The following is an 11,941-nucleotide window of genomic DNA, read 5'->3' on the forward strand; positions in this document are numbered from 1 at the left end:
AAACTTTACCGCAGAAGGCTTCACTCGCGTCTGTGTCTTATTGCGGGACAATAAGACACGTGGACGCGACAGTGGAGTATGAATCCCAGCCTTCCTTACCCCTGCAGGGCAGCTAAACCAGTGAGCCGGCACCGTTTTGGGCAGAGTCCCAACTCCAATGGTGGAGACCTCATACTGGGACTGCAAAGCACCCAAACAATGATCTGGGTCAGTGCCAGGCTTGGCAGCAACACACATCCGGTTCTCCATGGGGCTTCTGAATAGTGTGATTTCACTGGTATCATTAGGAAAGTGTCAGAAACTTAGCATCTGGAGGTTCTATCGAGGTTACCCACAGGCCTAGCTTGCAGGTTCCGCCGAGAAAATAGGTCTATGTTGTGTATCAGACACTAAAGAGGAACAGTAAAGCCATTAATAAGAGACGTTAGAAATCAGGATGGTGAATTTTATAGAGAGAGCTGGCCCGGTGAAAGAGCTTCTCCTGCAAGATTGTAGCAGCCTCATGGCTAACCCTACCTTGCAATGGAGTGTGGAGTAAGCTGCATCTGGGTTATCATGGGACATCCTTTGCAATTACCATAGCATTTAGGTTTTGTCTTTACCTGAGCAACCCCAAAAGCTAGAGTTTAAGTTCAAATCTAAGCCAACAGTTACAGGAGGCACATTTTGGCACCATTGTATTTTTCTCCCAGCATTAGGAGTGCATCAATGAGGTATGAGGAAACCTCAAAATTCTGAAAGGTCTTTCTATGTATTCCCTTTAGCAATAATTTAGACTCACATCCCTCGTGACATAAAAGGACATGTAGTTCAACAGACAATTATGAGTGATGATGACCTGGTACAGAGATTATTAGGTATTTCACCCTGAGACAAAGAGCCAGTAGAAAACAGGTTATAATTAACAGGGCTACTTTTACACAATGAAATCTGCCTTCTTTATGAACTTCCTCCTGCTTTTCAGAGCACTCTCTTCTCATTCCTATCATTATCCTCCCTTCTATGCTGTCAATTAACTCATGACTTTGTAGGAGAGTTTGGTTTCAAACTCATGACCTTCCTCCCCATCCCAGAGGCCATTCTCATTCTGTGTGTGTTTAAAATCATGGGGATGACTGACCTGACAACTAAATTCTCATTGTCCTTTCTCTCTTCAAATGAGTGGTTCTCCTCTTTTTCTGCTTTAGATTATTACGCTCATGGGATACATGCCATCATTTGTCATTAGATGGAATCCCTTGCTACATCACTATCCTGCTTGGTGACTGCGAACACCTTTTTGCTAGTAGTCCACTCACAATTTTTCTCTTCCTAATCCAATTGTTTGGCAGACTGCTTGGACCAGGTCTTGGCAAGCCTTTCTGGTCATGGGGCAGGTAGTAAATAATTCAGGCTTTGAGGACTGTGTGATCTCTGTTAGACTTTCCCAGCTCCATCCTTGTGGGCTCAAAGCAGTCATAGTCAATTTGTAAGCAAATAGTCATGGCTATGCTCCAAAGACATTCATTTAAAAGGCCACAGAGCTCGGACCAGACTTGGCCCAAGGCCTAAAGTATGCATGCTTTCCTTCTTCTCAGCGTAGACACAAACCTAGAGACTATAAGGCAGAGAAAAATTATTTCACTTTTCCAGTTTCCCTTATTCTGTGTAGTACTGTTTAACCCTCCAAGTTTGTAAGAATTAAATGAGAAGATAAATGAAGAGTTCATGTGCAACTGTTGGTATACACAGAGCACTAATGAAGTTGTTCACCTTTTAATGCGGTTCTACTCAGTATTTGCACTTCCCCAGGTTGAGTTCTAAATAATTTGAGGAATGAGGAATGTCTCAGTGGTGTTTCTTCAGTGGATAGAAGGTGTAAGACACACACTGCCATATCCACATTCACATATGTGTGCACAAACCAGCAATTCTGTTGCTGGGGATAGACTCAAGGGAGTTGAAATCAGTAGGCTGGATCGATATCTGAACTCCTGGCCATCATGGTATTAGTCACCACAGATAATATATGGAATGAATCCTTAGATGAATGGATTTTTAAAATGTAATTGGAATAAATGGAATTTTGTTACTTGCAACAAAATGAATGATCCTAAGTTGTTTCTTGGTATCTTAAGGGTGCTTGGTTCTAGGATTCCTCATAGGTAGAAAAATCCGTGAAAGCTCAGTGCCATCATAGAATGCCACATGCACTGTTTGTTGTACAATAGGTACAATCCTCTAATCACCTCTAGGTTACTTGCAAAATCCAAAACAATGACAACATTATTATGTAAATAATACTTGCATTGGTTAAGGGAAGAGTGAGAAGAAAAAGTTCTGCACATGTTCAATACATACACAAAATTATTTATTTATTTTATTACTTTCTGTCCAGAATTGGTTGAACCAGCTTGTGTAGATCTTATTAGTTCTTTAAAATGAACATAGAGAGCTGACTGTGTAGATAGGTGGTTGTGATGTCCCACAAAAGTATATTTGTAAAAATAGAGTTCACTTAGCATAGACATGCCTCACCCTGGATTTTCACCTTAGACACTGCTAGTGTGGCTCAATCCAAGTGTGAAAGCCTCAGAACAAGGGAATCTGATGGGGTAACTTTGGTCCCAAGTTATAGGACTGAGTACCTGGTGCAAGTCCTAGAGTCCAAAGGCTGGGTATCCTGAAATTATGATGTTCAAGAGCAGGAAAAGAAGAAGAATCAGTTTGTGGGGTGGGAGAAGAAGGAGAGGGAGAGGCAGAGGAAGAGAGAATTTCCTTCTCTTCTTTTGCCCCGTGTGGGTCCCCAGCTGATTAGATGATGGCTCCCCATGCAATGCCCTGACTCCCCTACTAGCCTTCCCTGGAAACAGCCCAACAAGTATGCTTCACCAGTTCTGTAGGTTCCTTGATCTACTCAAACAACACCTAAAATTAGTCCTCGCAGAGAACCACCCCCTCACATTCATGACTGCTTGTTTTAAAAAGCTGAAATTGGTGAGTAAGGCATTTATCTGTAGCAAGGTGGTCTTTTTGTACAAAATCCCAGAATCAGAAAAACTTGCCTACCGTATACAGTTAACGCTAGACCAAGCCAAGCCTTCTTGTACTGGAAGAAACACAACAGATGAGGTGCTTTCTCAAAAAATAATTAATATCCTTGCAAATAGAAAAAAATATCAGGAGTGGGTTGCTAATGTTCCAAGCTGGAACAAATGTTCATTCGCACTGTCCCCAGATTGGACACTCATGTTGGTGAGGTTAATGAAATAAAGGTTCTTGATGAAAAGATAACCAGTTGACAAACCTTTTGCTGAAAACAAGAAAAAAATAGAAAACTCATGTTAATAAAATTATCATTGAAAAGGAGGATATTATAACAGAAATATGAAGAGTTATAGAGATTGTTATGGTCAATTCTACAACTATGAATAACTTCAAAGAAATGGATAACATTTTGGAAACATACAACCCATGGAAACTCAAATACGAAGAGAAAATATGAACAATCAATAACACCACAAAAACAGATTGAAATAGTAATTAAATAAAATCCCCCAACCAAAGCCCAAAACCTACTAACCTCTCTTGTGAACTCGACAAAATATTAAAGAATAATTAATATCAATCTTATCCAACTCTTCAAAATAATTGAATAAGAAGGAATATTTCTATATTAATTTTACAAAGCCATCAAGGGACAAAGCCTAGGGAAAAAGACTAAAAGACCATGTCTCTATTTCTGCTTGCCTCACTACACTGTAATCTTTGGATACTCTTGTCCTTCAAGATGTCTTCATTTTTCACCAACTAGAATTCCTAATTGTTATTTCCCTAAGCATCCAGTTGGTTTGGGATGAGATTTCAGATATCTTTTTTCAGATATAGGTAGTCTTTTCCATCTAGACATCTCTTTTGGCATAGAACTATTTGCAATCTGGACATGTGGATATAGGTTTCCTGGAATGTTTCTTGGTATCCTCTGGCGTCCCTCTTTTCTGAAGTCACTCCTTTTTTTAGGTACACACCCATCAGGTTATTTCTAGATATTGCCTATCTCAGAGGTAGGTCATGGAAGAGAACTTTCATTCCCCCAATGTGCTCCTTTATTCACCTTCTGAGTCATCAGCCCAAGAGGTGGTCAGAACAGGGACCCTCTCTCCAGATGGTAGTTTGAAACACATTTCTTCAAGTTTTTGCCATGAAGGTATATATATACCTCCTCAAGAATAGGAGTTGTAGGACAACTGCTTCTTAACATGTATGGAGTCAAAGCAGTAATAATATATGATTTCACGATGGAGGAGTTCCAATTCTAGCACTCTCCCAGTGCATGTTGTTCTGGAAAATCTATCTCCCAGGTTACAGGCTAGGAGGGCTGAGTGAGGCTGGGTTATATATGACAGTGCCGCTGGAATCTTCCTCCCTTTCCTTTGGGATTCAGCGCATGTCCTGACACCACAGGCAGCTGAGAGATGCTTCTGCTTTTATCCTCGTGTTCCAGATATCAGAAAACAAACCATCTACAAGAGGAACCCCTTTGTGATTCATCTTCAGATACGGAGAAATCTATGACTCCCCAGGCTTACAGAAAAAAATGTCCTATCTTTTTCTGCATTATTGTCTGACCTGGTTATAAATCAGAGAACAAAGAAAGTTGGCCCTGGAGGAAACTATTAACTACAGTTCCATTCTCCAACTAGATCTCTTTTGTCATAAAGCAGAAAGTGGGCTGAGGTCCCCCATGTGCAGGCTCTCTTTGCATTAAATAACAACCTAGAATTCTACAAGGCTTTTTGGACTGACTAAAATATCGTGGCAGGTGTAACCCCTCCAGAACCACAGCAACTAGATCTTTTTTCAGGTTTTTGAGGAATCTCTATATTGTCTTCCAAAATGGGTGCATGTATTCACCTTTCCACCATTTTCCCCACATTCTCATCAGCGTTTTTGTTTTTTACTTTCAAATGACAGCCGTTCTAACTGGAATGAAGTGAAATTTTGCTGCAGTCTTATTTGCATTTTCTTGATGCCTAGTGATCCTGAGCAGTTTTTCATATCTGTTAGTCATTTGAGTTTCATCCTTTGAAAGATGTCAAGGAAAAAAATTTTTTAAAAAGATTCATTTATTTATTGGAAAGGCAGATATACAAAGAGGAGAGCTAGAGAGGAAGATCTTCCCTCCGATGTTTCACTCCCCAAGAGACCACAACGGTCGATGCTAACACCGATCTGAAGCCAGGAGTCTCCTCCGGGTCTCCCACGCGGGTGCAGGATCCCAGAGTCTTGGCCATCCTCGACTGCTTTCTCAGGCCACAAGCAGGGAGCTGGATGGGAAGTGGGGCTTCCGGAATTAGAACCGGTGCTCATATGGGATCCCAGCATGTTCAAGGGGAGGATCTTAACCATTACGCTATTGTGCTGGACTGAAAGATAATTCTAAAGGAGAAATCCCTGATCTAGTCTGCTCCAGACATTATGATAAAATGTCAAAAAACCATAGAAGGTATCCTAGATGATCTTTGAAAGGTGGCCATGACAGTCTTATAAGAGTAAGAGGACCCAAAAACGGGAATAAAAGTACAAAAGGAGAAATATGCTTCTGGTGGCACTGCATGGGCACATTAGCCCCAGAGCCATGCCCCATTTGTAAAAGGAGATCATGGGTGGTTTAGCTGACCATGAAGACCAAGAACTTCATGGTCAGGCATTTCCAACAGAGCCCCCACATAGTACTGAAGGGACCCAAGGCCCTCTATGCAGACTCTGATGTTACATCAGATTAGTACCTAGGTGCTCCATGTAGTTTTTTTTCTTCTTCTTATTATTATTACATTGTATTATATGACACAGTTGTAGGTACTGGGATTCCCCCTACCCCTCCCTCACTCCTCCCCCCATAGTAGATTCCTCCACCTTGTTGCATTGCCACAGTTCAAGTTCAGTTGGGGTTCTTTCATTGTAAGTTTATGTGAAGCATAGGGCCCAGCATCTTATTGTCCAGGTAAGTTCAACGACTTCTTGTGGAGACTATCTCTAGTCCGAAAGTAGAGCCGGCAGAGTGTCATCCTGACCAATCAAAAGCCCCAACATAACATTAGCAACAATCCACAACATTATGGAATTAGTGGACATAGTATTGAGTAACACATATGTTAAAGTAAAATAAAGTTTTAAAAAATTACATTTTACAGGTACTATTTTTCATATTGACATCATTTCATCTTAAATTCTTAAATTAAGGCCAACATGTGATATCTAGCCTTTGAGATTGGCTCATTTCTCTTAGCATTATAGTTTCCAGTTGGGCCCATTTGGCCACAAAGAACTGCTTTTTTTTTTTTTTTTTTAATAGCTGAGTAGTATTCCATGGAGTAGATGAACCATAGCTTTTTTATCCAATCTTCTGTTGATGGGCATTTTGGTTGCTTCCAAGTTTTTGCAATTATTGATTGTGCTGCTATGAACATACGGGTGTATGTTGGTTTCTCGTGAAACAGGTGTTTTGGATATATTCCTAGGAGTGTTGTTGCTGGGTCATATGGTATGCAGATTTTAAGTTGTTTGAGTGTTCTCCATACTGATTGCCATAGAGGTTGTACCAACCTGCAGCCCCACCAGCAATGGAGTAGGGTTCTCTTTTCCCCACATCCTCGCCAGCAAGCGTCGTTGGTGTTCTTGTTTATGTGGGCCATTCTTACTGGTGTTAGGTGGTACCTCATCTATGTCTTAATTTGAATTTCCCTTATTGCCAGGGAACTGGAGCATTTTTTCATGTTTGTTTGCCATTTGGGTTTGTTCTTTTGTGAAATGTTTGCCCATTTCCCATGCCCATTTCTTGAGTGGCTAGTTTGTTTTGGTATTTTGGTTGTTCTGGAGTTCTTTGTATATTCTGGAGATTAGCCCTCTGTGGCCTATGTAGTGCACAAAGATCTTTTCCCATTCTGTGGGTTGTTTTTTTACTTTGCTGATTGTTTCCCTTGCTGTACAGAAGCTTCTTAGTTTGATGAGGTCGCATTTGTTTATTCTGTTCTCAACTGCTATTGCTTTTGGTGTCCTTCTTAGAAAGTCAGGACCTACTCCTAGATCTTGCAGGGTATTTCTAACATTTTCTTCCAAGAGTTTGAAGGTTTCTGGATGTAGGTTTAGGTCTTTTATCCATGTTGATTTGGTCTTAGTGTATGGTGATAGATGCGGGTCTATCTTTTTGTTTCTGCAGGCTATCAACCAGTTGTCCCAACAACATTTACTGAAGAGACCTTCCCATTTGCCTGGACTGTCATTGGTCTTTTTGTGAAAGATTATTTGGCTGTATCTGTGTGGGTTCCCTTCTGGTATTTCTATTCTGTTCCATTGATCTTCCTCTCTATCTGTGCCAGTACCAGGCTATTTTGATAACCACTGCTCTATAGTATATCCATAGGTCCGGGACTGTGATTCCCCCTGCTAACTTTCTGTTCTTCTGGATGGTTCTAGTAGTTTTTATGATAGAGTAATGATACATACTTTCCCATTTAGACATTAAAACATGTTTTTCTATTCTGCCTTCCTCTCCTCTCCTCTCATCCGGTGGCTGTAAAAGGTGTTGCAAAAATGTCTCAGGTTAAATGTTTTTTCTTACCTTTCAAATATGTGTAGAATTATATAATATTTGCACACTTGATTTTGGTTATACCAGAAAGCCCAGTATCTTTATTAGGTAGTGACTCCCTGGTCTAGGTTAAGACCACGATTCTTACAGAACTTGTGGAGATTTTATACCCCTTTTGGATAGAGATAGACATCAATCCTGAAGTTTGGAGTACTCAGGGAATAAGTGGTCAGGCTATGGCTGCTCAGTCAGCTCAAGCTGATATTAAAAGCCTGGCTCCTCCTCCAGAGCCAGCATCTATTAAAGCCTGAGAGTCAGAAAGGGCTTTGGAAATCATGCAGTAGTCTCTGCAGCACCTCAATTTTAGGACCCAACAGCCAAATGGAGAAAGAAAACTGGTACATGACTTTCATCTCATTAATGAGACTGTAGTAGTACTCACACATCTTATTTTTTTCTAATCCCTATTTTTCCCTCTTAAGTCAAAGGAATGAGTGTCTTTTCACAGTTTTAGATATAGAGGATGCTTTCTGCATTCTTCTACATCCTGATTCTCAATTTCTGTGTGCTTTTGAGGACCCCTCAGTTCACTCCTTACACGATTTGGACTATATTGCCTTAGAGGTTTAGGAACAGTTCACATTTGTTTTGAAAAGTCATGTCTAAAGGCCTGTTAGAGTTCTTGTATCCTGGAATAAGTGTTCCACAGTGTGTAGACAATAGCGTCCTATGTGCTCAGAGAGGAGAATTCTCAAGAGGGCTCCTTTCCAATTTTTAGTTCTCAAGAACTAAAATTCTCAAGAGCTCTTTTCCAATTTTTAGTTAACAAGGGCTATAAAAATGTCAAGATCCAGAGCCAAACTTTGCCTACCTTCCATAAAATATCTAGGATTAACCTTGTACAAAGGAAAGTGGGCACTGGCAGAGAATAGAATTAAGCTTATAGCTACTTCCTGCCTCCTACGACTCTTAAACAGCTTGAAAAGTTTCCTGGACTTAACAAGGTTTTGTTGGCTTTGAATCTCTGGATATGGAGAACTATCTCACCCCTATACAAACCAATATAAGTTACCAGGTGGCCAGACTCATATTCTGGTATAGAAGAGAGTTCCAATGAGCTTTCACCCAACTTATATGGGCCCTACTTGAGTACCCTGCCCTAAGCTGCTCCATGGGAAAAAATATCTTTAATCTCCTTGCAACTGAAAAAAAAGACGGCTGGCTTTAGCAGCACTAACTCAACTGAGAGGCCAATTCAAACAACCTGCAGGATATCCTTGGAACTTGAATTAGTGTCTAAGGGATGACCAGCCTGCTTCCAAGCAGTAGCCCCAGTCACCCTCCTGATTTCAGAAGCTACTGAACTTACCCTGGAGAAGGAGTTAGTAGTATGTATGCCCCATAATGTAACTGTATTTCTGACCGGAAAGGGAAAACTCTGATTGAGGGAAAACCATCTCTAATGCCTTACAATTCAAACTGACATGTTCTTGCCTGTATCACTTTTCTCATAGATGTAATGGAAGGCATGACTGTATCTGGAGATACATACATCCAGAGAAGATGTTAAGGACCCTCCTCACAGGCTGGAGTTCCTTCATGAAGCACGGAACCCATTGGGCTGATCAAGGTCTCGGGCCACAGTGTCTGGATCCATCATACTACAACAATAGTCTGGACTTCCGAAGCTCCAGGAAAGGAGACTCTGGAAGACAGTCCATTTCTGACACTAGCAATGACAGTATCTACTTGTGTGATACCACTCAGAGACTCAAGCTGTTGTTTAAGAAGATCCCATCTCCACTGTGTATAAAAATCAGCTCCAAAATAGAAAGAAGCTTAAAGATAATACTTGAGCTACTACCCTACAAGAGAAAAACACGAAAAAACATCTTGTTGATATTGATCTAGTCACCAAATTTTTTTGGTTATGATCCTAAAAAGCACAGCCAATAAAAATAAGATTGCTTCAAATTAAAAATCTACATACTGTAAGAGATCATTAACACAGTGAAGTAATGTATTTCCCATTCATGCCAACACTTATCTTTTCTCTTATCTAGTAACCTTTATAACACATTTAAAGTAGTCTCACTGTGTCTTTTAAAAGATTTCTATAAAATGATAAAAGATGTAAAGCATTCTTATGATGAGACTAACACTCCAAATATACATAAGAAACTCAAGTCAGTGGTAAGAGAAATAATCTAGAAAATGGGCAAAGAGCATGAATGAATGCTTATTGAAAGAAGACATACAAGTGGCTGATATATGAAAAAAATGCTCAACATCACTAAACACCTGGGAAATCAAATTAAAACACCACGAGTGAGCCAGCACCATGGTATGGCAGACGAAGCCTCCACCAGTAGTGCTGGTATCTCAAATGGGTACTGGTTCAAGTCCTGGTGACTTCACTTCCAACCCAGCTGCCTGCTGATGGCCTGCAAAAGGCAACAGAGGAGAGTCCGAATCCTTGGGCTCCTGCACCCACATGGGAGACCCGGAAGAAACCCATAGATCCTGGCTTTGAACCAACCTCTCTAAAAGTTGTAGCCATTTGGGGAGTGAACCAGTGGATGGAAGATCTCTCTGTCTCTCCTTTCTGTGTGATTCTGCCTTTTCAACAACAACAACAGGAAAAAAAGAAAGTATTTTAAAAGACACAGTGAGACTATTTTAAATGTGTTATAAAGGTTACTAGATAAAGAAAAAAGATAAGTGTTGGTATGAATGGGGAATACATTAATTCTTGCACACTTTTGCTGAGAGTGTAAATTAGTACATCCAAGATAAAATACTGTTAGAAACAAGTCTAGGGCCCAGTGGCTTGGCCTAGTGGCTAAAGTCCTCACCTTGCACGCTCCAGGATCCCATATGGGCACCGGTTCTTATCCTGGCAGCTCTACTTCCCTTCCAGCTCCCTGCTTGTGGCCTGGGAAAGCAGTCGAGGACGGCCCAAGCTTTGGGACCCTGCACCCGTGTGGGATACCCGGAAGATGTTCCTGGCTCCTGGCTTCGGATCGGCATAGCACCGGCTGTTGCGGTCCCTTGGGGAGTGAATCATTGGATGGAAGATCTTCCTCTCTGTCTCTTCTCCTCTCTGTATATCTGGCTTTCCAATAAATAAATAAAATCTTAAAAAAAAACCAAACAAACAAGTCTACCGGAGATCACCTAGGTATCAAATGATAGACTCAGAAATGAGGGAAACAGAAAGTTCTTTGTTGTTGTCTGGTCTTGAGTTCAGTGGAATCTCCCTCAGATATCCAGTTCCTGTTATCCCTGGCATCCAGAAGCCCTTCCCTTAGCTTCTCAGTGGTGCAGTATCAACCTGATATGGCACTAATGGCAGTGTGCGGGATGAATAACAGGCATGAGTGTTGTGGGCAGATCTAGGACAGGGGAAAGATAGGAGCCATGTAAATGACATTAAGATTGCAGAATGAGGGAAGGTTTAAAAATACCAAATAGTGCAGTTTGCAAAGGAAACTGAGCAATTGACCTATGTCTTATGTTTAAGCTAAGTCTTTCATCAAAAAGCACTACGTTCATGTTCCACAAAAATTATATGGACATTCCCCAAAAATAAAAAAAATAGATCACATAATCCAACAATTCCACTACCAGGTATATATGAAATTGAAGACCTCTCTATTCTCACTGCAGCATTAGTCATGGTAGTAAAGGAGGGAAAGTGACCAGATCAAAGGATAAAGGATCTATGCATATTTTTTAAAATATTTATTTCCATGTTTCTAAAAAATTATATGCTATAATTCAAATTTTTACACCAACATAAACTTATCTTTTAATTCCTTCTTTCTATCAGCTTTTTGAAACATTTATATATGCATGTGTGTATGTTGCTCAGTCTTATACAAAAAAGGAAATTCTGCCATTTATAGCAACATGAATGAACCTTTAACACATGTAGACTGAATGAACAAAGCACAGAAAGTAAAGCACAATGTGATCCTGCTTATTTGTGGAATCTTTGAAAGTCAAATTCATAGAAGTAGAGTAGAATGGCAGTTGTAGGGCTGGGAGGAGAGGGGAGAACAGGGAGACATAGGTTGGCAAGTGCCAAGTTTCTCTTAGGATGAATAAGTTCTGGAGATTTACTGTACGTCGTGGTGCCTATGGTTGGCAAGAATGCAGTGCTAAGGAGTGGATCTTCCATGTTCTTGCCATATCTGTAAACTGTATGAAAATGTGAAGTGATGATATCTAAACCACCTGGCTATAGTAACTATCCACAATGCATTCATGGTGTGTAAAAAACATGTACAATGTTATTTCCAACTATATCTCCATAAAATTTGAAACAAATGAAACCCTGCCTCCTATCTTAATGTTATAGTGATGTAG

This window comes from Ochotona curzoniae, unplaced genomic scaffold (assembly GCF_017591425.1).
Source record: "Ochotona curzoniae isolate NIBS_2020 unplaced genomic scaffold, NIBS_Ocur_1.0 contig_2723, whole genome shotgun sequence".
NCBI classification, from domain to species: domain Eukaryota; kingdom Metazoa; phylum Chordata; class Mammalia; order Lagomorpha; family Ochotonidae; genus Ochotona; species Ochotona curzoniae.